Source organism: Spermophilus citellus, assembly GCF_964194105.1.
Source record: "Spermophilus citellus genome assembly, chromosome: 7".
NCBI classification, from domain to species: domain Eukaryota; kingdom Metazoa; phylum Chordata; class Mammalia; order Rodentia; family Sciuridae; genus Spermophilus; species Spermophilus citellus.
This window is the reverse complement of record NC_138188.1, coordinates 115,786,434-115,814,111: the sequence shown is the minus strand read 5'-3', so window position 1 is coordinate 115,814,111 and position 27,678 is coordinate 115,786,434. Positions and strand designations below refer to the sequence as shown.

The window sequence follows — 27,678 nt, the reverse complement described above, 5'->3', positions numbered from 1 at the left end:
TAATCATTATTTCATAGGTTTTAATCATAGTAAATCATTATATGTTGATTATATAACATGCTACTTTGCTGAATTTGTTTATTAGTTCTAGCAGTTGTTTGGTGGAGCTTTTTGGATCTCCTAAATATAGGATCATATCATCTGCAAACAATGATAATTTGACTTTTCCCTTCCCTATTTTTATCCTTTTTATTTTCCTCTCTTGCCTAATTGCTCTGGTTAGATTTTCTAGCACTATATTAAATATTCTTTTCTAGCACTATATTAAATATTAAATAGGAGGGAGTGAGTATGGACAAACTTGTCTCATTTCAGATTTTAAAGGGAATGCTTTTGATATTTCCCCATTAATTTAGACATTGGCTTTGGATTTTTGGTATGTAGTCTTTGTGACAGTGTGGTAGATTCCTTCTATCCCTGATTTCTTTGGTGTTATTTTTAATCAAGAATGGATGCTAAATTTTGTTACAGGCTTTCTTTTCATTTATTAAGATAACTAACTGATTTTTATCCTAAATTCCATCTATGTGATAAATTATATTTATAGATTTCAATATATTTAATCATTCTTGCATCCTGGTACCCTGAGATAAAACCAACTTGGTCACGATGTATAATCTTTTTAATATGTTGTTGAATATATATAAAATTTGCTAAAATTTTATTAAGGAGTTTTGCATTTAAGTTTATCATGGATATTGTTTTGTAATTTTCTTCCCTTGATGTGTCTTTACCTGATTTTAATCACAGTGCTAATGGCTTTATAGATGAATTTGGAAGGGCTCCATCCTTTTCTATTTCATAGAATAATTTGAGGAACATTGGCATTAGTTATTCTCTAAAGATCTGGTAGAATTCAACTGAGAATCCATCTAGCCCTGGGCATTTCTTTATTGAAAGAATATGTATAGCTTCTATCTCATTGCTACTTATTGGTCTGTTTATGTTTTATATGTCCTTTTGATTCAATTTTGGCATATCCTACATGTCTAGAAAATTATTAATTTCTTCTAGGTTTTTCAATTTATTAGCATATAGGTTTTCAAAATACTCCCTAATGATCCCCTGGATTTCTATGATGTCTGTGGTGATTTTTCCTTAAAGTTAAAATACACACACACACACACACACACACAGAGCTTACGCAGTGTGTGTGTATAAAAAGAGTAAGATATTAAATATAAACTAAAATAGATTAGTGAAAACATGAATTACAAATGAAATGCTTACTGTAATTAAAAGATTAAAAAATGACAGACTGATTTTAGAAGTATCAACTATTTCTTATAAACAGCAACAAAAATTATAAAAGTGAAAAGGAAAAGGATATACTACATGAACTTTAACTTCAAGGAAACCAGTTTATCTATTCTAATATCATGTACTATAGCCTTTAATAAGAAAATATTACCAGAAATAGAGATGCTTCGTAGTGACAGAAGAGTAAATTCAACAGGAAGGCACAATAATTTTAAATTTTATGTACTTAAAAAGAAAACTTCATAAAATGGATAGAAATTGTAGCCAAAATAAGAATATCAATAATCAATGGGAAATTTTAAGACCCTGCATCAATTGCAGTTGAGAAAACATAAGGGCACATGTAATCTGAATAACACAAACTTTTTAGTGTGCAAAATCAAATCATATATCTCCAGTTCAAAACTTTCTGCATAGTAAACTCCAATTCAGCTTCTCCAAAATTTTCTCAAAAATGTTCATAAAGATATGAGCAAGAAAGAAACAGCACAACTTCTCTAAATCAGATGTATGCTGCCAGCTTAGGCAGTCAGAACTTGAAATTTCCACACAACCTCAATATAGGGTCTAGATCAGTGATTTGTTCAAATTGAAACTAGCAAATGGTTCAAAGATACTGTACCTTTTCTATAAGGTAGTGTATAGTCAGTACACACAAAACTAGGAATTATCCCTCCCTTTTTTCTATTAATAAACTACTCTTTTATTGGTTAAGACCCACTCCTGCATTCTATGCTGTGGGGGGAAAAGAAGTTTAAATTCAAAGCCATAACAATAACAACAACAAACTGGAAATTTGTTATGTTCTTCCAGTCCTCCTCTTTGTATCTCTATTTAATCTACAACAGTGGCTTAAAGAAGCAATGTTTGTTCTAGGGAAATAAATCTTTAAGGTTGCAATTCAGATCTTGGTGGTTCTAGCAGGAGCATTAATTTTTTCAGGGGTGTCTCAAATATCCCCTCACAGACATGTCTACTACACTGACATTTTAATGTGCCTCTCTCAAAAGCAGAAAGTTTCCTCCCAACAAACTAATACACTGTGACATTTATCATTCTGGTTACATATTTGGTTAGTGATGAACTTTAGAAATTTTTTTTTTACTTTTTAAAAGTAAATTGTGGTATCGATTTTTGGACATTTTTTTCATCTCCCATCATTATTTGGTTATCTATATCATTTCAATTGCTCTAGATACTATTGTTATCTGGAACGAGTTAAAATTAATATCCTCCAGAATTCTTTCTCCTATCAGTTGGTCTGCAGAGACCCTGAGTTTCTTTAGGCAGAGGCTACACTGGAATCATATATGTTCTTTATTTCTTAGCATAGTGCCTGATGAAAGAGGATGCTGAAGAGCAATTTGAAGAATAATGTGTTATGATTATTAAGTGTAACATAATCTATTGCTTGATATTATAGTCTCAGTAAATTATTTTTCAGTGTATATTAACTAAAAACAGACAATGATATTTCTGTGGTTACATTATGCTACATAACTCTTTGAAAGGATGTGGCCCACTGGTTTATAAAGGAATTTCAGTCCATTTGTGGATTAGAGATATTAAAATTGGATCTTAAATGGCTATTTTATTGGTAATCTGTATCTTTCACATATAAATCTTTTAAAAATGCATTTTGATGCCAAGAGGGAAAAAAAGTTATGAAACATTGGTCAATTTCAAAGCATTTCACTGATTGATCTTAACATATCTTAATATATGCATTTGTTAAATTTTAGGCCCTTTTTCACAGAAAACATCATTTAATTTATTGTGGAATCCAATAGAATCTTTGCATATACCAACAGATGTTTAAGTGCGAAAGGAAAAATGTTTGGAATATTTTTAGATGTAATTAACACAGCACATGTTATAAGTAATTTGTACCTTTAAAAATTGCTTGCAGTAGTTTTCTTCTTTATAAATAATTTGACCTTGAATAACACAATTTTCAGGAGGTGGCAAAAAACTTCTGGCACACTTAATCTTAGATTTCTCTACAAATTTCTTCTGTATTTGTTTTCTTTGCTCTACAAAAGAACTACTTTCGGAAATCAAGACAATTACAATATAGAGTCAAGGAAAAGTTTCAGATCTTTTTAGATATTTAAGCAGTTAGTTTGTTTAAATCAATTAACTTAACTTTTACCCAAATTAAGCATCACAATTCTGATTGAGGGAGATACCCACTGGAGTCAGGCTTGGCCCAGGACTGCCTTGCTGACCTGTATGGGAGCCAGGGCCCAGGGTAGGCCCAGGTCCACCCAGCCACTGGCAGAGCCCCACTAGAGCTCAGGCCCGGCCCTGACCCACCTCACTGACCTGTGCAGGAGCCAGGGCCCAGGGTAAGCTTGGGTCCCCCAACCACCACCACCACTACCTGGGAGCCCAGGTCTAACCCACTTCTATCTTGAGACAGTGCAACCATCCCCATAGCCTTCCCCATGCAGTAGCCTTTACCTTGGGACAACACACAGAGCCTAAAAGCAGCTGCATCTTGGAACAGGCATCTCAAAGCCAGTGTAAGGCCCACCCTTTTAGCCCTATCTATCTCTGAAAGATGTTTCATCCATCTTGAGGCACCTCCACTGCTATCTGGAGTTACCTCCTGCTATTGCCATCACCACCTATAGTTGCAGTTGCATCCCTCCTGGGACACTGCCAGGGTCTGGAAGCCCAACACCAAGATAAGATCCAGATAATCTGCACAGATACTATAAGAGTATAGGGTAGAAACTGTAATACCTGAGATCCACAGTGCAAGTAAGAAAATCAGATAGACAACATGAAAAAGGGGGGGGGGGTATGGGAAGGAAAGTGTCCCAAACAAACCAGGACACTATAATAACAGAACCCATGGACAGCGCAGTTGATGAAATGTCAGAGGAGTTCAGAATGTTCATAATTAAAATGATCTATGAATTAGAGAATGACCCAAATGAGCAAATACAGGCAAAAATTAATCACTCTAACACGGAGATAAGAGAGCAAATACAGGCAACGATTGATGACACCAATAAACAGATAAAGAAGCAAATATAGGAATCCATTGATCACATCAACAAAGAGATAAGGGAGCAAATACAGGTAGCAAAAGATTACTTCAAGAAAGAGATAAAGATTCTGAAAAAATACTCAGAAATCCTTGAGATGAAGAAAACAATAAACCAAATTAAAAAACTCAATAGAAAGCATAAACAACAGACTAGATCACTTGGAAGACAGTAAGTCAGATACTGAAGACAAAGTATACAATCTGGAAAATAAAGTTGATCACACAATGAAGATAGTAAAGAACCATGAGCAGAACATCAAAGAACTATGAGATAGCATCAAAAGATCAAAATTAAGAGTTATTGGATAGAGAAGGCACAGAGTTACAAACCAAAGGAATGCACAAATCTCTTCAATGAGATAGTATCAGAAAATTGCCAAACATAATGCCCTCTTTCACTGCTTCTATTTAACATAATTCTTGAAACACTGGCCAAAGCAATTAGACAGATGAAACAAAAGAATACAGATAGGTAAAGAAGAACTCAAACTAGCACATTTTGCTAACAATATGATTCTATATCTAGAAGACCCAAAAATTTCACCAGAAAACTTCTAGAACTAGGAAATAAATTCATCAAAGTAGCAGGATGTAAAATCAATACCCATAAATTAAAGGCATTTCTGGATATCAGTGATAAATTCTCTAAAAGGGAAATGGGGAAAAACTACCCCATTTACAATAGACTAAAAAACAAACAAACAAACAAACAAAAAACTTGGGAACTAACTTAAGGAAAGAGGTGAAAGACCTCTACAATGAAAACTACAAAACACTAAAGAAAGAAATTAAAGAAGAACTTAGAATATGGAAAGATCTATCTTGTTCTTGGCTAGGCAGAATTAATATTGTCAAAATGACCACACTACCAAAAGCACTATCCATATTTAATGCAATTCCAATCAAAATCCCAATGACATTCCTCATAGAAATACAAAAAGCAATCATGAAATTAATCTGGAAAAATAAGACACCCAGAATAGCTAAAGCAATCCTTAGCAAGAAGAATAAAGCAGGCGCCATCACCAGATGTTAAGCTATACTACAGAGCATTGGTAACAAAAACACATGGTATTGGCACCAAAACAGACTGGTAGACCAATGGTACAGAATAGAGGACACAGAGACTAACCCATATAATTAAAGTTATTTTGTATTACACAAAGGCACCAAAAATATGTATTGGAGGAAAGACAGCCTCTTTAACAAATGGCACTGGGAAAATTGGAAATCCATATGCAACAAAATGAAATTAAACACCTATGTCTCACAATGCACAAAAATCAACTCAAAGTGGATCAAGGACCTAGGAATTAAAAAAGAAACACTGCATCTGTTAGAAGAAAAAGTAGGCCCAAATCTCCATCACGTGGGATTAGGCCCCAACTTTCTTAAAAAGACTGCTATAGGGCTAGGGATGTAGCTCAAGCAGTAGCGCGCTCACCTGGCATGTGCGGGGCGCTGGGTTTGATCCTCAGCACCATGTAAAAATAAAATAAAGATATTGTGTCCACTGAAAACTAAAATATAAATATTAAAAAATTCTCTCTCTCTTTAAAAAAAAGACTGCTATACTGCAAGAATAATATCAAGAATCAATAAATGGGATGGATTCAAACTAAAAAGCTTCTTCTCGGCAAAAGAAACAATCAGTGAGGTGAATAGAGAGCCTACAATTTGGGAACAAATTTTTACCACATGCATGTCAGATAAACCAGTAATATATGGGGTATATAAAGAACTCAAAAATCTTAACACCACAAAAACAAATAACCCAATCAACAAATGGGTCAACAAACTGAACAGACACTTCTCAGAAGAAGATATACAATCAATCAACAAATATATTAAAATAATGTTCAAAATCTCTAGCAATTAGAGAAATGTAAATCAAAACTACTCTAAGATTTCATCACCCTCCAGTCAGAATGGCAGCTATTAAGAATACAAACAATAATAAGTGTTGACGAGGATGTGGGAGAAAAGCCACACTCATACATAACTGGTGGGATTGCAAATTGGTGCAGCCAATATGGAAAGCAGATGGAGAATCCTTGGACAACTGGGAATGGAACCGCCATTTAACCCAGCTATCCCACCCCTTGGCTTATAACCCAAAGACTTTAAAACAGCATATTATAGGAACACAGCCATATCAATATTTATAACAACACAATTCACAACAGCTAAATTGTGGAACTAACCCAGATACCCTTCAGTAGATTAATAGATAGGGAAATTTTGGTATATATACACAATGGAACATTACACAGCATTAAAAGAGAATCATGGCATTTGCAGGTAAATGGATCGAGTTGGAGAATATAATGCAAAATGAAGTTGGCCAATCCCAAAAAAACAAAGGCCAAATGATTTCTCTGATTTAAGGATGCTGATTCATAATATGCTGTGGGGGGGTGATTAAATGCACCTTAGATAGGACAAAGGGGAAAAGGGGAGTTAGGGGAAGGGAGGGAGCATGGAAGTAGCAAAGATGGTGGAATGAGATGGATATCATTAACCTAAGTACATGTATGAAGACATTAATGGTGTGACTCTATTTTGTGTACAACTAGAGAGATGAAAAATCATGCTCTATGTGTGTAATATGAATTGTAATGTATACTGCTGTCATATATAAGAAATTGAAAATTTTTTAAAGTGAAAAATATAATTCTGATTGAGGTTCCAGTGTACTGGAAAAATGTGCAAATGTAGGTTATTGTTCTCATTCTAGTTTGTCACATGTACTTAAATATAATTGTTGCTGTTATGGTTTGGATGGAAGGTGTCCCCCAAAAGTTAATGTGTGAGACAATGTAAGAAGGTTTGGAGGAGAAATGGTAGGGTTATAGCTTTAACTTAATCAGTGAATTAATTCCTGATGGGATTAACTGAGTGGTTGCTGTGAGCAGGTGGAGTTTGGCTGGAGGAAGTGTTTCATGGGGAAGGAAAAGTATGGGGTATATATTTTGTATCTGGAGAGTGGAGTTTTTTTTTTCCTCATGTGTGCTATTTCTCTTTGGCCACACTGTTCAGCCATGATGTCCTGCTTCACCTTAAGTTCCAAGGAATGGAGCTGGCCTTCTGTGGACTAAGGCCTCTGAAACTGTGAGCCCTCTAATGACTTTTCTTCCTCTAAAGTTGCTCTGGTTGTGTCCTTTAGTCAGCAGCAGAGAAAAAGCAGACTAAAATAGCTGCCTATCCTTGTCTTAAGAGGCTACTATAGGAAATAGAGTTTAGTGTATTCAATAGGATTGATTCAGATATCAAAATGTTCCTTTTTAAATGTATTCTAGGTATGAAGAATTCATAAAGCAAGATGTAAAAAAAATTATTTCCCAAGCAACAGACACTTTAAGTATGTGTTTCCTCCTTTCTTCCTCTAACAAGCATTTATTTAGTAGCTTAAGGTATGAACACATTCTAGGCACTGTGGACATAAGGGAAGTCAGACAAGTCTTTGATCTTGAGTTTCCACCCAAACAAAGAAGATAAAAGAAATAATAATAAAAGGACACTTGTACTAAAATATAGAAAGCATAGTGACACAGACAAGCTCAGTGTATCATGGCAATATAGAGGTCAAATAAACGAAGCTAAACGTGGAGATCACAGATATGAAGGAAATTCTGGAAAAGGTAATTCTTGAAAAGTGTTGAACAGTAACTCCAAGTTAGATTGTAGTTTAAAGGACAAAGTGTTCCAGGAAGAACAGTGTGAGCAATGGAAGAGAGGCACAAAACAGTATAGTTTGTGCAGAGTTGTGTATGATTACATGAGATTGAGTTTAGTCATGGTATAGACCAGCTGGAAATAAGCCTATCAATGGATAGGATCAGATCAGCAAGAGCCTACAAAGCCTATTAAGACGTTTTCTTTAAGTGTGTAGGCAATTTAGAGCCAGCCACTGATATGTACTCAGGGAGAGAGTCAAGAGGCAGATTTTGAATTCTAGACAGATAATTATGGAAAGAATATGGAATTAGTAGTTTTGAAATGAGCAAGACTGGAATTCCATCAGAACTTTTGCAGTCATGTGAAAAATTATGAGAATGATGATAGAAACTGAGAGCAAGAACAGATTTGAGAAAATATTTAGATAATACAATCACCATTACATGATTGTTAGGAAATGAAGGGTACACAGATAAGTCTTACATTGACACCTGGGAGAACGAATGAATGACTGCTAAATTGTCTGCCTGACTCCAATTTTAATACAAGATTTAGAAAATAGTATCAAATCCAGGTGAAAGAGATTTAATACCCCCAAAATCAAGACAATTACCTTAGGAGTACTTTGAAATCATGGCAGAGTGTCAAATCATTTAGGCAATTAAGAAGGTAGTTAATTTTTAGAAACTATTATCTTCATCAAAATTAAGCTTCACATTCTGTATAAAACTCTAAACATGCTTTAAAATATTTCTACAAATGTTATTTATTGCTGTCATAAGCCCTTAAATATAAGTTCTGCCTTATATTTAAGATATGTGAATATGAAGTTAATAAATGATGAATGATTATTAAATTCCATACTTCCTAGTGTTATTATTATAAAAACATTCATATATAATTTGAATGTGAACTTTGTATTATACACACTGTACTGAACTGAAATAGCAGAGGAGAAATATACAATCCCTGATCACAAATAGTTGTTCTAGTTTAAAGAAGAATTGTGACATATTTTTTACATTAAAAATATCCTTTATGGGTCACTATAATCCCCCCAGAATATGCTGTCATAACTCAACAGTAACACTAAAATATAAATGTATCCTCAGAAAAAAATCTGCTACTGTTCAGTTATCAGTATGTAACCCCCAGAAATCAAGACAATTACCTTAGGAGCACTTTGAAGTCATGGCAGAGTGTCAAATTGTTTAAGCAATTAAGAAGGTATTTAATTTTTAGAAACTATTTAACCTTAATCAAAATTAAGTAGCACTTTCTGTATAAAACTCTAAACATGAGCAGTACTCAGTTATCAGTATGTAACCTACTGATAACTGAGCAGTAGTTACTTTTTTTATTACTTTTGTATTTTCAGACAATCAGTTTTTTGAATCATTTACATGACCTGAATATAATTTCATGTGTCAATAGAATTCATTGCCACTAGTAACCAAAGTAAGACTGATTTGTGTATTTTCTTTATCTACAATTTCTTACTCGCATGCTATATTTTTGTGGAACAATCCAAAACTATAAAGCATAGATTTAGCCAAGCTCTGGGCACTTTCTATTCATGATAAGGCTGATTCAATCTCTGGAACAATACATCTGTATAGAAAAGCTAGTTTGTTTTTGGATCTGGGCCTTGAGATATGAGTTTTTCAAATTCTAGTTGTTCCCAATAATTGAGCAATGGGGAATGTAACCCCAAGATGTTTCTGTTTCAAATTGTCTCTAAAATATATAAGGGAGCTGTGGAAATTTTGGATGAAAACCTTCAAGTAAGGAGTTAAAAAGCTGCAAGGTGTATAAAATTAATGTGGCTTATTCACTAAGAGTAAATGCATTAGGCATTATCAATTAGTTGAAGGGAACATTTAGGATTATGTAATAGCTTAAACATTTTATTTTACTTGTAAGGAATCTAAGACTCAGATACATTTTTAAAGTAATGTATTTCCTCAAGTCTGATGGCTAGGAAAAAGAAAATAACTTGAACCCATGTTCCATTGTTTTTAATAAATTGTGTGTATTGAGATACAACTTAAATACATTAAATTTATTCTTTTTAGGTCAGTGGTTAGTTCAGAGTTCTGACAAGTATGTACAGTCATGTAACTAACACTCAACCAAGATATCCAATGTTTACATCACTATGGAGTTTCATTATGGATGCTTTTTAATCAGTATTCCATCTTGCCTCTTGGCAACCTGATTGTATCTCCTTGCCTACTGGTTTACCTTTCTAGAAAGCCATGGAAGTGAAATAATATATTACATGGTGTTTGGGTTCTTTCATTTGCACAATTATATTTATTTTAATGTATGTGTTGTACCTATCAGTAGTTCAGTCCTTTTAGATGATGACTAAACTTTTACTTTAAAAAGGCACTATAGTTAATTTATTTACCCACCAATTGATTTTTATTTATTTACTTTTGGTTATTTGGTTTCTTTTTATAGTTGCTTTTGGTTATTTTGAATAAAGCTGCTATAAATATTCTGTGTAGCCCTTTATGCAGACATATGTTTTCAAATCTCCTGGGTATAAACATACTGAGTAGGAATGCTGTGCCCTAGAATTTAACTTTATAAATAATAGCCAAATTGTTTTGCACATGTGCCTGCAGCCATGGGCCATGGGCTTTGGAAAGGGCTGAAAAATGGAATTGGATTTTTTTCAGCACTTTGTAAACTCAGTCTTTATATTAAGTATCTAATTTTAGTTGGGCTTATAGCAAGATAGCACTGGAGCAATATCCTTCAGATATGTCTCCCCACAGACACAACTAAACAGCTATTTATATACGAAACTATCAGCACTAGAGCTAAGAAAAGGAAGTGAGAGACCACAGTGTCTGATTTTAGCATAACAAAATGAAAAGATGCATTGAAGAAGGCAGGAATAAAGATTTGCCAGTGTCAAACCTTCTCCTTCAGTTCCAAGCTGCTTAGTTTGGAAAGAGGTATCTTCCACTTAGAACAGAGAGAATTAAGTCCAGCCTTTTATGTGTGAAATCCACTATCAGGTCCACTCTGATGAAATGCCATACTAGGTAAAGTCCCATGACCTTTACCATCTGAGGACTGAGCCACTGGAATTGCATTAGGCCAGGCCACTGACTGCCTCACACCTCAAGTGGCAGAGCTGGAAGCAAGACTTTACTTACTGGGGAGCAAAGCATGAAAGCTATCATAAGGCTCAAAACCAGTTCCACGTTAGTCATGGTGAGAGACCAAACACCTTGTAGAAATGGAAGTCCCCTTTGATAGGCCAAAGCTCCTAGACAGAGACCCTAGACCTGTACTAGTGTAGGTGGAGACCTGTATGACTGTGGAACAGACCCAAGTTTCACTTGCATCAGTTCCAGTCCTGGAGTAGACCTGGGTATCACCCACCCCAATACTGTTTAGGCCCCCATAGTTGTGAGACTCAGTCATGTCCCTGCTTAGTTAGCACCTGTCCATGTAACCAAGGATCTATTTACATCAATACTACCCCAGCCTCAGGCAGTATAGCATGGTGCAGGACCCCATTCCTTGGGAGTAAAACAAGGTAGTACATATAACCTTGCCCTAGAATTTAGTACTGAGCTGATAAAACCGAATACTGGATATATCCTAATCACCCTCATCCCTAGGGATGCATGTGAATGGAACTTCTAGAACACCTCCAGAGCCAGAGAACGACACATGGCCCCAATTTATTGGCCTTGTATTCCAGTTAGCATTGCATATGCCCAGTTGTAGTATGTAAAATTGTGTAAAGATGTAAAATTGACTATCAAAATTCAAAATGGTGGGAGGAATGAAATACAAGTGGAGAGTTTTATTTAATGAGTACTTTTTTTCTTTTTCTTATATCTTATTATCCATAAGATCATGTTAAGTTACTGCATCATATTAAAATAGCTTGTTGCAATCAAAAGGTAATTTTGAAAGCCTCAGTCACCACAAAATGAAAGTCTATATAGACAAACCAGAAATAATAAGGGAGGAATCAAAATATACCAAGAGTAATTTACTTAACCATCAAGGAATATTGTAAGAGAGGAAGAAAGAAAGAAAGGAACTGTAAAAACAAAACAAAACAAATTCCAATTAGAAAATAAGTTACATAATGGGTATAGTAATATGGCACTTATTAATAATTATCTTGAATGTAAATGACAATTAAAAGACATTGACTAACTAAATAGACTTTTAAAAGACCTAACTATATATTGCTTTCAAAAAATTCACATTGTCTCTAAATGATCACACATAAACTGAAAGGAATAAAATAAGGCACTCTATGCAAATGGTTGCCGAAAGAAAGCAGAAGGATACTAGAATCAGATAAAATATACTTTAAGTCAAGAGCAGTAAAGACAGACAAGGGAGGTCATTATGTAATGAAAAAGGTAGCAATTTAGCAAGAGAAAATAACATTTCTAAATATGTATGTACCAAATATCAGAGAACCCAAATATATAAAGCAAGTATGATAGACATAAAGGGAGAGATTTATCCCAGTATAAAAATAGTTGGGGACTTTAACACCCCACTTTCAGCAATGGACAAATCATGCAGACAAAATCAACAAAGAAATAGCAGAATTAACTTTTACATTGGCTGAATGGACCTAACAGACACCTACAGAACATTCATCCAACAGCTGCCAATTACACATTTTTCTCATAAGAAAATGCATCTCAAGGAATTAACAAAACAAAACATAACAAACCACAAAATAGTAGAAGGAAGGAAACAATAAAAAGCAAATCATAAATAAATTAAATGAGTCTAAAATCAATATAAAAGATCAACACAAAAAGGAGCTCATTCTTTGAAATAATAAACAAAATATAAAATTTTAGCTGAGAAAAGGAGAGAAAATATTTTAATACATAAAATCATAGCTAAAAAGGGAAAACAACGGATACCACAAAAATACAAAATATCATTAGGGATTATTATGAACATTTATATGACAACCAATTTTATAATCTAAAAAAAGTGAACAAATTCCTAGACATACAGCTTTTCAGACTAAACAATGAAGAGATGGGAATCCTTAACAGACAAATAACAAGTATTGACTTGAATCAGTAATAAAAAGCTTCCAAAGAAATCCCAGGACCAGACTGCTTTACTGTTGTATTCTATCAAACACTAAAAGAATAAAAATTATCTTAGTTTACTACAGAAAATAGAAGAGAGAGGAATTCTTCTAAACACATTCTACAAGGCCAGCACTATTCAGAATAGTGTAGTAAACTAAGATAATTTTATCCACAACCAGATAAGGACACAACCAAAAAGAATACTACAGGCTAATATCCTTGATGAACCTAGATGAAAAATCCTCCATATAATTGTAGAAATGGAATCCACTAGCACATTAAAAGATTATTCACCATATTCAAGTGAGATTTATGCCAGGGATGCAAGGATGGTTCAATACATACAAATCAATAAAGCAATAAACTGCATCAATAGAATGAAGGACAAAAACCATATTATTGCTATCTCAATTGATGCAGAAAGGCATTTGATAAAATTCAACACCCATTCATGATAAAAGTGCTGATACAAATTAACCACATCAGGAACTAATAAAGGACAATTATAAGCTCACAACTAGAACAATATTGAATAGGGAAAATATGAAAGATTTCTATGACCTGGAACATGATAAAGATGCCTACTGTCATCGCTTTAATTCAAATTGTATGTTAGTAGGGTGAGAGAAATTGTTCAATAGTATATTTTATTTTTTAAATATGTCAAGTTCTGCTATCAACTTTTATTGGAAGATTACCTTTTTTTCATTGAATTACTTTGTATCTTTGTCATTTTTTTCATGTATGTATGATTCTGTTTTTATACTCTGTTCTTAACCATTGATGTATATTTTCAGAGTAATATCACAGTCTCAAATATAGCTTTCTGTAAATCTAATTTGGCCATCAGTTAGTAGAATTTCTGTTGTTTTTTCTTTCAATTTTATTTTGGCTATTCAAGAACATTAGCTTTTCCCAATAAATTTTATGACAAACTTTCCAATTTCTATCAAAAGTAAAAGAGTCAGGATTATCATGGGGATTATAATGGTTCAATTTGGGAAGAACTCATCAAATAATAATGAACTTTTTAATCTTTGATTATGGTATGTCTCTGCAATAATTTATATGTTTTGGAAATTGAAATTTCTCTCATCAATGCTTTGTAGTTCTAAGTACACACACTTTTTATACGTGTTCTTAGGTTTACCTTAAGTATTTGTGGTTTTAAAACTATTTTTAATGATATTTTAAAATTTAATCTAATTTTTTATTGTTAGTAATTAGAAAGACAACTCAATTTAGCATATTTTTATTGTATTCACTTCTTAGCTCACTTTTTGGATTTAGTAGTCTGTAGATTCCTTTGAGTTTTTAGACAGACAGTCATATCATGTGTGAATAAAGATAGTTTTGTTTTTCATACTGATCAATATGTATGTTATATGATATATGTGTGGGAGTGCCTTTTGTTTATTTACCTGATTGCACTGGGTGGGACTCTGAAGTCAAATATTGGGAGTAACAAGATGATACCCTCTTATACTTTCTCCAATCTTAGTAAAAAATTCTTTCCCCATTGTGTACAATATTGGATGTGGTCTTCTCGTGGAAGAATTTCCATTCTGTTGCTAGCTTAGTGAAACTTTTTTTAACATGAATGAGGGGGTGGATATTAACACATTTTTCTCCTGTGTTTATTGAAAAGATAAAAGTTTTTTTCACTTTTTGTCACTTAATGTGAATTCCATTTGTTTAAAGCTATACTGAATTTTTACTTATATAACTCTAATTGTTCAGGAAGGATTAGTCTTTTAATATATGTCTCTGTTTGATTTATTAATATTCAAGCTTATTTTTCCATGTTTTTGAGGGATATTGGTCTATAGTTTCCTACCTTTTAATGTCTCTGACTAGTTTTGGAATTAGGGTAATGTTGATAGCATAAAATTGATTGTGAAATATTCCTTCATCTCCTAGTTTCATGAAAAGTTTGTGTAAAGTTGGTTTTATTCTGTGTTTTCAAATATTTGTATATTTTCAAGATGTCTGTTTTTTACATGTTCTTATGCTTACCTTAAGTGAAGCAAATGTTTCCTACTTCAAAAGACTTTATTATTAATGTCTAACTTAATTTCATTGTGATGAGAAAAGACAATTTATATTTTTTTCAAATATTTTAAATTTGCTGTGGTTTTGTGATACAGAATGTCATCTCTCTTGAGTATCTTGGGCGTACTTCGCATAGATAGAGTTCATCTTGTATATGACAATTAATTGCATTTTTTGGTTGTGTTTTTCAGGTCACTGATATTCTTACAGATTTTCTGTCTACTTTTTCTATCAAGTACTGAGGAATGTTGATGAGCTCAATTATCCTGGTGGGTTTGTCTATTTTTCCTTTCTAACAATGTTCTTTCTTGGAAGGGATGTGGTTAGATGAATACAAAAGGATTACAATGTCTTCTTGATGAATTGACCCTTTTATCGTAGTGAAATCCCATTTTATCTGACATTAATATTATCACTTCAGCCTTCCTGGTGTAAGTGCTTACATTGGTCACATTTTCCAACTCTTTTCAAATTAATACATTCATATTTAAAGTGGCATGCAGTATAGAATTGCACCTTGCTGGGTTATACAATCTGACAACCTCCTTCTAACTGAAGTGCTTGGATCATTTAGATAGAATGAATATCATTGAACACATTAGATTTGAATTTACTGTCATTCTAGTTGTTTTCTCTTTGTCTCATCGGTTCTTCCTACTTTTTAATAATCTCTTCCTGACTATTTCACTGAGTTTTATAATGATTACATTTTATCTCCACTATTAACTGATTACACTTTTAAAAAATTTCTTTAGTGGTGCTCCAGGGATTATAATAGTTTTATTCCACTTATCAAACTTGAAATTCAAACAGTATCTTTTGGGTTTTTGTGTAGTGTAAGAACTTCTCAAGGAACATGAGCATCTCATTTCTTCAATACTTGTGTGATTACTCTTATACTCTTCCATTTCTACCTATACTACACGCAGAAGAGGAATGTTGATGAGCTCATTATGAAAATTTTGTCTTAGGGGCTATGATCTCTTAACAATTAAGTACAATTTTAACTATTTCTGCTATTCTCCTTTTGTATGGATCCAAATGTCCATTCCTATCATACTTCTCAGTGAAGCAAATGTTTCCTATTTCAAAAGACTCTGGTAATGAATAATCAGTTTTGTTTGACTGAGTTTTCTCTGTTTTGCTACTTCTGAAAAATACTTTTCTTACATATTGAATTGGGTTGAATTTTTTTCTTTCAACTTTGAAGATATTGAAACATCGCCTTCTGAATTTCATAGCTCCTGAGGAGATGTCTATTGTAATTTTTATGTTTTTTGTTTATAAAATTCTTTTCCTCTTACTGCCTTTAAATTTTTATTTGGTTTTTAATAATTTGAGCATGATGTGTGCATGTCATTTTTTTCCCTATTAAATATATCCAGCTTGTAGTTCTCAGAGTTTTTTAAATCTATATTTTATTACATGTAATTAATTCCAGAAAACTCTTCACATTATTTGTTTGAATGTTTTCAGTCTTCATTATTTTTTTCTGGAAGTTATATTACAAATGTGTTAAACTGTGTGGTGTTTAACAGCTCATGGATACTCCATTTATCTTCTACTTGTCCTTTTTTCTTTCACTTTCATTGTAGATAATTTATTTATTTTTTTTTTGACATTCACTACTTCCATTTGTGGAAGTCTCTCTCTCTCTCTCTCTCTCTCTCTGATATCATGGCTTTTAAATCTAGTATTTATATTTTGCTATATTTTATAACTTCTATCACTTGGCTGAAATTCCCTATCTTTTACGCATGTTGTCTGTCTGTTACACTAGACAGACAATATGTATAACATTTAAATTATCAAAATAATAATGATAATAACAAAATATTAATCAAAGTTCTTGTTTAATAGTTCCAATATTTAGTTCATCTCTGAGTCAGAACTTAATTGCTTTATCTCTTAACAGTAGATATGTTTTTCATCTCTTGCTTTTTTGTGAAGTCACATGATTAGTGATCAAATGCCAGATATTGTATGAAGAAGGGCCAGAGGAATTAGAGTAAATAATATTTATGCCCAGAAATGGACCTACCTCCTTTTTCTGGCTGGTAGTGTCAGGGATTGAGTCTGTCTAACTAGTAGTAGAGTAAGGTTAGGTTTCATTGTTCCAGGCTTTGAACATCTATAGTAGAGGCCTCCCATTACCTGTGGTTTGTTTGGGAACTGGGATTCTGGCATATTTTGTTGTTGTTGTTCTTATACTATCCTCAGCTTTCAGAAATCTCTGCTGATCTGAGGCAGAGAAAGGGGTTCTTTCCATGTTTGTTTCTTCCCTTAGTGGTACTGAGACAGAAAGATAAACCATCCTTAGGTAGCCAGGAAAAGGGTTTCAGAAAAGGGAGAAGAGAAGAGAAGAGAAGAAAATCAAGCTTCTAGCCCCAGCTGGTCCTAACCACAAGGACAGTCCCTTATTAGTTCCTAGATATGGCCAACAAAAAAATTTTACCGAAAAAGCACTTCTGTTTACAAGCCCTCGCCCCCACCTTTGTGCTGATTAAGGCTTAGAAGTCACTTTTCTCCAGGTTTGTTGAAGAAAGCAAAAAAGGAGAGTTGATTGGCCTTTTTCTGGATCTTATTTTTATATGTCATCCAACTAATCAACTATTGGGACAAATTAAGCCCATAAAAACCACTGTATAGAAGATAGTCAGCATTGGGACCCTTTCTATGCTGTGGGAGCCTCCTCATTGCTCTAAATAAATCTCTCTACCCTCCATTTGTCCATGGATTTCATTCTTTAAATTTGGGTGCCAAAAACTCACCTGAGCTGTGGCTGTAGCTCAGTGGTAGAATGCTCACCTGGCATGTATGAGGCACTGGGTTCAATCCTCAGTACTACATAAAAATAAATAAAGGTATTGTGTCCAACTACAATTAAAAAGATGCTTAAAAAAAACACCTGATATCCACACTCTGAATGACAGTATATTATTGCTGATTATAATTCAGTGTTGGGCTAATGGAGGGAACTATGGCAATTGTCATTTCTCTGGACCTCTCCTCACTCTTAGGCAGAATCCGTGTGTCTGAGTCTTGGGGATACCCTTGGGACTCCTATTCCTACTATCTATTACAGCAAATCTATGCCTTCTATCTCACAGGACCTGAGCTGGAGAGTTTCTCTTCTTTCATCAGTAGCATCAGATCTCTACTTAATTATTTCATTATCCTGCTACCAATTGTTTTTTCTGTTCCTCTCCAGAGTAGGAGGTTTCATTTTGACAAATCCCTCAAGAAGCACCGGATTTTTGTCTAGCTCCTGGTGGTGTATGGGAGGATTCCCAACTTTTCTGCAGAATATTGGATTATCTCCCTTACGTTTTAAGTTTGCTTGTTTTTTACTTCATGTGAAGAAATTATTCTGTGCCCACTGCTGTCTGGGATGTGGACAGAGCTTGCTCCAGTGTCCTGAACAGCCTCTTGCAAGCACCCAATAGGACCTTATGGAAAAGAGCTTTGTTTCCAGGACTTCCACATCCAGGCATTGTGAGTTATTAAAAATGTAGTCAATTTCTGTAGGAGTTCTGTGTTTGGGACTGGGTTCTGTGATAAACTTCGTGATTGTGGCATGCTTGGTGGCTAGAAGTTTGTGTACAAAGGTATAGAATGTCTGGCTGCTGGGAAACTCCCTTGTAAAAGACATAGGATGCCTGGCTGCTGTAGCAATATTCTTCAAAAGGAAGCTCTGTGTTAAGAGTTTTATCAGTTTCCACCTTGATCTTAGGCACATAACTTCTGGGAATAAAGGAACTTGCTAGATAACTACAATGTTTCACTAAGCTCCAGTGCTTCTGGAGTAATTTTAGACAATGGACTTTCTTGAGAGCTGCACAAAGCTCCTGACATTGCATATTGTAACTGTGAAATGTAACTGCAGAATAAGCAGCCTTACTGATACTCTAAACAATAATGTGGTTATGGTACTAATGACCTAATGTAACCTATTGGTATAAATACATGTGGCCACTTGGACAAGGGGCCACCTTCCTGCCTCTGTGCCTTGTCTCTGTGTCTCCTTTTATTATTTCCTTACAAATTTCTTTATTCTGTCTACATTTTCTTAGCATTTCTGTCATGGTGAAAGTGCTCATGATCATTTCTCTTTGCAGAGGGTTTTTTGGCTTTTTTGGAATTCTGTTCATGTGGTTAACCCATGATCTGAGCTTTCTGACAGGCTCAAGAAAATAATACATTTTTAGATAATTAGCTTTTTTTTACTGTTACAATGAGAGGGACATCCCCTGGCAGGATTTTTTTTTTCTTCTTAACATCCTAAGCACAGATACAATTTGAACTCATGAGCCTTCCAGATAATTTTTTATTGAGCTTTAGTCATCTATTGAGAAATATTCTTTATTCCTTTCTGTAGCTACTCTGCTGAGATTTAGAATATAGAGCAAGGAAAATGTACTTTGAATGATGTGTTATCTTTCATCTTACAAAAAGCAAACAAATGCCAAACAAACAAATAAAAAATAAAGAAATAATAACAGTATTATCTGGTCAAATTAGCATGGGCAATGCCTAATTCACCAAGAGTTCATGGAGTACAAACGTTTATGTCTATTCCATTGTGTTATATTTTTAGGCTCTTATAACTATACTTTCAATCCATAAGATAAAGACATTTATATTCATTCAAGAGTTGTTTAAGGATTCGAAAACAATTTGGATCATATTTCCTGAACTCCTTAATATTTAATTTTGCTTGTATATTTGAGAAAGAGACAGAAAAATGATTACAAAAACACATATGTGAAAAAAGGGGAATAAACAAATATGGGGATAAATTTGGACTAAATGATAGAAGGCTATATATTTGTTCCTATTCCACTAGATTATTGCTTTGTTTGGTATTCTATAGGTATTTACAACTTCATGTATGCCAAGGAAATTTGGATAAAATGACAAACAATTTGGTTTCAATTCTAAGATTCTGAGGGGTTTGTATCTGTAATTCAAGTAAAATTTACCTCAAAGATTTGATTTCTCATGGAATAATCCTGTCATATGCTAAATAAAATTTTTAATAATATATAAATTCTGAGACTAGGAATATGAATCCAAGGACCACTAGCACCGGCTATAAGTTTTGCTCCTGTGAGGTTTAAGTTCTAGCTCATCTTTTCTAATACATACTTTTTCTAATAATAGTGTTGTCCTATCCATTTACTCCAATACAGCAGAATTCAAGTACTTTTAAAAAAAATGTAGATGCATTACCTTATCAGTAATAGAAAAATATAGAATCTATGTGGCATAATTTCCTACAAACTGTGCTTATGTATCATTAACTCAGAGAGAGTAGAAAAGGGGAGGTTCATAGTTTACAGAATACCTTTAAGTTTTATTTCACTTTCAGGAAATTGCATAAATTTAAATAAATAAACACATTTTAAATGCTCAGAAGTGCTGGTGGAGTTCAGAGAATGTAAAGATGGAGGAACTTTGCACTTTGGTGTAAATAAAAATGATATGGGGCTAGCAAAATCCAGCTTATCAGCAGTTTCTCCCCTCACTAGCTATATGAGTTTGGATGAATCATTTCTCCTTTTTCAAAACAAATTTTCTCATCTATATAAACTGAAGTTAATTGTATCCTCATATCCTTTATCCTAGGATTGGAAAGTGCTGACTGCATCCACAGTAGCCTTAAGACAGTATTTCCTAAGATAATCTTAAATAAACATATTGCTTGACACAATTTTAGTCACTGTCCTGACTGTCTCCCGTGTGTTTGGGAATGGTGGGTTAGAAAGTGATGCTGTCTCACTGTATAAACTCTAACCCGCAAGAGACGGTAGGTCTGGCTATGATGATTAAGACATAGCCTCTGCTCTCTAGAGGACGTGGGAGGAGGTGTATAATAAATTAATCAGAGAAAAGACCAAGTAAAACACATAGCAGTTACAATTTTGGTTGACCTACATTCTTTTTTCTTTCTTTCTTTTTTGTTCTTTTTAATTATACATAACAGTGGAATGCATTTTGACATATTACACATGTATGGAGTATAACTTCCCATTTTTGTTGTTGAATGTGATGTGGAGTTATACTGGCTGTGTATTCATATATGAACACAGAAAAGTTCTGTCTGATTCATTCTGCTGTCTCTCTTATTCCTATCCTCCTGAAGCCAGAATTGGACAGGCAGTCAATATAGATAGGTAAATCTAGTCAGGTCAGATCTAGGAGGCCAATTTAGAATGAGTCTGGCAAGTTGGAGGATGTTCCCTGAGGGATTGAAATGCTAATTCCTTCAGAGCCCTTTCTCCACCCTTATCAAGAACCTCTCCCTGCTCTAACCTGTTGCTAAAATAACCTGTCCTGAACTGCTCCTCCCTACAGGAAGCTATAAAATGTTAATTAATGTGTCCTTGGCTGCTCTATCTTGCCCTTTCCCCTTTAGCCCATGGGTTTCCCACCTTTTAGCCATCCCACTGAGCATTTCCTAGGCCTACTCAAATGCCTAGGCAGGAAGGAGAAAGATAAGGGGAAGAGGGCAGGAGAACAATAGAATCCTAGGACATATAAAAAGGGCAGAACACCAAGCTTCTGGAGATGCCAGGATGCCAGCTAGGGCCCCCTTCTCCTTTGAGCGAGAAGTCTATGTTACCCCTTTTTAAATAAACCCTGCTTTATATGCTTGCCTCAGCGTGTTTCTCTAATGTTCAAATTTCAACACGTGAGGAAGCAGGACTCCTCACCAATAACCATAGTTTTATCATCCCCTCCCTTCCCTTCATTACACTTTGTCTAATCAAATTAACTATTTTTCCCTCCTACCTGCCTATTGTGTTTAGCATCTGCACATCAGAGAGACGTTGGCCTTTGGGGTTTGGGGACTGGCTTATTTAACTTAGCATGATATTCTCTAGTCCCACTCATTTTCTGGCAAATGCCATAATTTCATTCTTCTTTATGTCTAAGTAATATTCCATTGTGTACATACACCACTTTTTCTTTATCCATTCTTCTGTTGAAGGGCACCTAGGTTGGTTCCATAGCTTAGCAATTGTGAATTGAGCTGCTGTAAACATTGATGTGACCGCATTATTCTAGTATGCTGATTTTATGACTTGCATTCTTTATGGAGGAGTTGAAGACATACTTTCTTGAAGTTAGAGAGTAAGTCAAGAATTAGATTTTGTAGGAGGCAGAAATCTGGAATGAAGCTTTTTCAAGCCACCAGGAAAAAAATTTCTTTCTGATAATTTCTCTTGTTCGTTTTAACAAAATTTCTTTGCCCTTCCCTTAATCATTTGTCTCCTAATAATTCTGAGACTCTCTTTCTCCTATCACTTTATACTTTCAAAGTGAGTTATCTATTGCTATGGTTTCAATTATTTAAAATTCCCAATTTGAGCTTCCAAGATAAATCTGTCATAAGTATATCTTCCCCATACCCAAAGAAATACAAGTGTCACAAACACTTTAGACAAGTCAAATTCAAAAAATCAGTAATGTAGCTTTTTCTGTCTTCACCAAAATCTATAACTCTCTAATAGTCTGTGTTTCATTGAGTGTCATCACCATCTACTAACTTTGCAAACTGGGAATATGTGTATCATCCTAGACTTCTCTCCTTTATCTCTCACTATCAAAATTCAGCCAGTAACTAAATCTGAATCCTGAATATCTTCACCTCAGTGTCTTCCTCTTTCTTTCCCTGCCCTCCATTGCCATTCACTCCAGTTTCTGTTTCTGCCTTGTTTCAGACTTATGCAACAGTCCCTCTACTAGTGTCCCTGTTCCTGTCCACCACCACCACCACCACTTTCCTATTTGGCCATACTGGCGATGGAGCCCCAGAGTGTGCTACCACTAAGCTAGATCCTTAGTCCCACCTCCTTGCCTGTGTTTTATTTGTTGGTTTTTGTTTTGTTTTTGATATAGGATCTTGCTACATTGCTCAGGCTAGCCTCAAACTTATGATCCTCCTCCTCCTTTGTCTCCCAAGTTGCTGCTGTTCAGGTATTACAGGCACTCACCGCCATACCCATCTTTCTAAATTAACTCATAGTTATGTTAACAGGCTAACAAAGATCCCTTTGATTCTAGAAAAATTCCTGAAAAAGAGGTTTATCAGGCCCTCAAAGTTACCCAGGCAAAGCAGGCACTTTTGGGAAAGAAGTGGGTAATGTTGAGGATCCAGAAAGCTTCCTACAACTTTTGGCAGTAATCAGGGTTAGCAAGACCTCCGTTCCTGGCTGCTAAAGTGGGCTTTGGAGGCCTGGGCCCTCCAGTGTGAGCTAGAATAGGTGTCTCTATGATCGATTAAACACAGAGCGGGCTCTATCTTCCCACACAAGCACACACGCAGTAATTGCAACATTGGAAAGTTGGTGGCAGAAGAGCAATAAAGATCTCTTTGGTTCCAGAAAATCTCCTGAAAAAGAGGAATGCTTATCAGGCCCTCAAAGCTACCCAAGCAAAGCAGGCGCCTTTGGTAAAGAAGGAAAGAAAAGGAAAAGAGTTCAGATTTAAGCAACTGGAATCATTCGTACATAATTCTTGTTGGCAGAAATATGACCATATATGCCTCAAATGACTAGAAGTGAAACTGCTTTGGAAATGCCTGATAAACGTTATTTGGCTTTTTTTTTTTCTTTTGTAACATCCAAAAGATTGATGGGGTAAGTTTACTGATGCAGAGGATCAATTCAAGACTTGGTCTGAAGAAAATATTTAGTGGTGTCTTTGTTAAAAGTCACCCCCCAAAGCTTAAATACGCTATGAATAGTAGAACCTTATGTGACTTGGGGTTTCCAAATCTGAAGTCTGTTGGGGAACTCATCTTGAAATGTGGACAAACAAAGGTCAAGAATAAAACAATCCCCCTGACAGACAACACCAGAGATTAAGGAGAACCTGGGAAGGTTTGATGTCATTCATCAGGAAGACCTCATTCATGAAGTTGCCTTCCTTGGGAAGTATATCCAGGTCTCTAGATTCTTCTGCCCTTTCCGCCTCTCTGTAGCCCATCATGCTACCAAAAATAGAGTGGGCTTCCTCAAGGAGATGGGTTTACCTGGCTCTCAGGGGGAAGGCATCAATCAACTCATCTGCCCGCTGAACTCCACCCAGAATATCAGAAAGCAGTGCGTTGGAAGCATGTGTTTTTGTTTGGTGGAATTGTTATCAAGTACCTGAATTCAGAGAAGGTTATTTTCAGCCTAAAGAAACTGGACAGGAGGGATTGGGAAAGGGACAGTAGGTTATGATCATGGCAGGCTTCTCTCATCAGAGCCCAGTTCTAAGGAAAATTCCATAGTTTTCTACATTGACCACCTCTGCCTCTGAAATCAACACATGCCATGGAGAAAGAAGTCCTGCTTTGTTACATCTCCTGTCCTGAGGCTTAATGTTGGTAAATGAATAACATATATATATATATACAAGGCTCCCTGAGACTCTTGCAATAGTGGACCAAGTCCAGGAGCATACTTGAATCTAGAGGTCCCAAGAACCTTGTTTCGAAAAGATTTGAAATACTTAGGAAGAAAAGCGGGCATGTGCACGTGCACACACACACACACACACACACACACACACACACACACCAAAAAAAATCATACTCAGATTCCCTCTCCTCTTGGCCAGGTGCATTTGTGTGTGTGTGTGTGTGTGTGTGTGTGCGCGCGCGCGCGCGCGCTTGTTTACATGGAGTGGGGGAGAGAAATTTGAAATTTGGTTCCTTGAAGATTTGAAGCTTTGTTTTTGCTTTAAATGACAAAAAGAAAAGAGAAACCTCTTAGAGATATGAAAAAGAAAGAAAAGAAGGGAATATACAGAGGAAAACCTATATTTATGTTTTCAGTGACCTTGTTACATTTCCTCCTCCATTAAAATTTTCTATCCTTTCAGAGAAAAGTTACTTTCTATCTTGGAGATTTTCCTCCTCAGGAGTATAGGGGCCAGGGTTCTCTGGACTATTTCATAGCAGGATAGTAATTTCTAAGTGCCTCCTGAGCATCATAATTTGCCATGAGCCACAATAAACTTTATCTTGGTTTCCCTGATAAATATACAAATCAGAATGCTAGATGGATGAACCTGCCTTCTCCATCAGATAGGGGCACAGCTATTTCTTTTATCAGATGGGGTCTCTTTTGGAAAAAATGGGCCATTAGTTTTTCTGATCCCTATCACCACCCCATCTCCATATCTTACATATTCATTTACTTCTAAAAAACCCTCCTTTTTATAAAAATTATAAATATACCAAATTTTAGTGATTCTAAGGTACACTTTATCTCTTAGTTGTTAATGGCTCTGAGGATGGAATATATTCATAACTGATGATGTGTCGTAGTTTCATCTGTGGCTCATTTTTGTCTTTAGTGGTACATTGGTTAGCATCTAAGACTTCATAATACTAAGATCAGAGAACAGAATAATGAACATTCAGTATTGAGCCCCTAGATATAATAATCATCATTTCATTATAATGCTTTATCCTTTTTAACCTTTTTATTATTGTGAAATGTCTGTATAAGCACTTCAGTAGTTTTACTACTTGTTAACCTGAAATACTTACTTCCATTTCACCAAAAAAATTTTAAGTATTTTTTTACATAACCAAGACACAATTGTCACACCATTAAAATTAATGCACATTAACATTTTCTAATATCAAAACTATTTTCAAATTTTTCCTGATTGTCCTCCAGGTAAATTTTTATATTTGGTTTGAATCAAATTTCAAAACACGTCTTAATCTTGTTCATTGGTTCCCTCCTTTTATTCTGCCATTGACTTGTTAAAGACACAATATCATTTGTCTCCTAGAGATGTTTAGGATCTAGCTTTTTGCCTCCTTGTGGTATATTTTAAATTGTTTTTCTATCTGTCTGGTTTCCAATGAATCAGAAGTTAGAGATTTGATTGTTTAATCTAAGTTCAACATTCTTGATAGATGTATACTTCAGAGCTGGCACTAGGTATGTCATATAGTGTCACATATGGAGTTTGTGGTGACTACTTACATAGTGTCCTCCTTTATCCATCAATTCGCTTTCCACAGATTTAATTATGTGTGTATAGCCAACCATGGTTTGAATCTATTAAGTGGCATATTTCAGGCATAAACAATTCTTGCTATATTAATTGTTAAGACCATTCTGAGTAGTGTGCTGAAATCTCATGCTATCCTGTTCCACTCTTTCTGAAATGTGAATCATCCCTATGTCCAGCATAGCTGTGCTATGTATACTAAGCTACGCCTCCCCCAGTTATATAGTAGCTGATTATCACATCCACCATCACAACATCTCAATGCTTCTGGTCAAGTAACCTTAATTTTACCTAGTTATGGCCCCAAAGTGCAAGCATAGTGATCCTGGCCATTCATTTGAACAGAAGCTATAAAGTGTTTCCTTCCAAGTGAAAAAATGAAAGTTCTTGATTCAAAGAAAACTGCATGCTGAAGCTGCTAAAAATCTATGGTAAGAGAAAATCTCTGTGTGAAATTGTGAAGAAGGAAAAATTACTGTGTTAGTTTTGCTGTTGCACCTCAATCTGTCAAAGGTACAGCCACAGAGCATGATAAATGCCTACTTAAGAGGGCAAAGGCATATACTATATTTGTGTAGTTATGTATCAGAAAAACACAGCATATAAAAAGCTCAGTGCCATCCGTAGTTTCAGGTATCCACTGAGGAGCTCAAATATATGCCCCATAGATAAGGGGGCTAGTAGTCCACTTTTAAAGATGAGTGATTTCAAAACTGATTTTTGTCTTTTAATAAGTCTTTTCTTTTTCAAGTAACAAAATAGATAGATAGAAAGTTATTTGATCTACTTTAGAATTTGCTGGGTCAGTAATGGCCTTTTCATTTCTTCCTATCTTAATGAGAACTAGTTAAAATGCATGTTCTATCTTTAAAGTGCCAAATTTTTACTTTAGTTGAAATACCTAATTCTGAATAGTTGTTTGAGTTAGAGAGGTAGTCAGAAGAATTAATCATCACAATTTTATATGAATAATCACCAATTTTACAAATAATAGAAAATTTTTTTTAAAGTTTCTTAAGAACAAAACACTTTCCAAGGACTAGAGTAGCAGAAACTAATAATGATATTAAGCATGAAGATGCAAAATAGAGCAATCAAGAACTCTCTTGGAAATTATGTTTAAAAATTAAACATCATTCTGTTTTAAATATGAGTTCACATTTGTACTAATGTAATAATGTGTGGTGTTAAACCCAATCAGTGGGATAATTGGGCCTTAATCCAATCAGTGAATTAATCCCCTGACAGAATAAATGAGTGGTAACTGTAGGCTGGTAGGGTGTGGATAAAGGAGGTGTGTCCCTGGGGGGGGGCATGCCTTTGGGGCATATATATTGGCGATCTGAGCTTAGTCTATTTTTTTGCTTCTTGGTGGCTTTGTCCAAACCTGCTTTCCTCTACCACACTCTTCCACCATGATGTTCTGCCTTACAGAAGAAGCCTGGAGGAATGAGACCCGCTGCCTATGGACTGGGACTTCTGAAACTGTGAGTCCCC

The 27,678-nt window shown here is 34.9% G+C and overlaps 1 pseudogene across 1 annotated transcript in view; it reads left to right on the top strand.

Moving 5' to 3' along the window:
• Positions 1 to 24,318, top strand: part of LOC308653385 (large ribosomal subunit protein uL30-like 1) — a 64,247-nt pseudogene extending 39,929 nt beyond the window's left edge. The window contains exon 2 of the transcript in view: positions 23,518 to 24,318. The product of the transcript in view is annotated as a large ribosomal subunit protein uL30-like 1 (transcript). The remainder of the gene's footprint in view (positions 1 to 23,517) is intronic.
• The last annotated feature ends 3,360 nt before the right edge of the window (positions 24,319 to 27,678 follow it).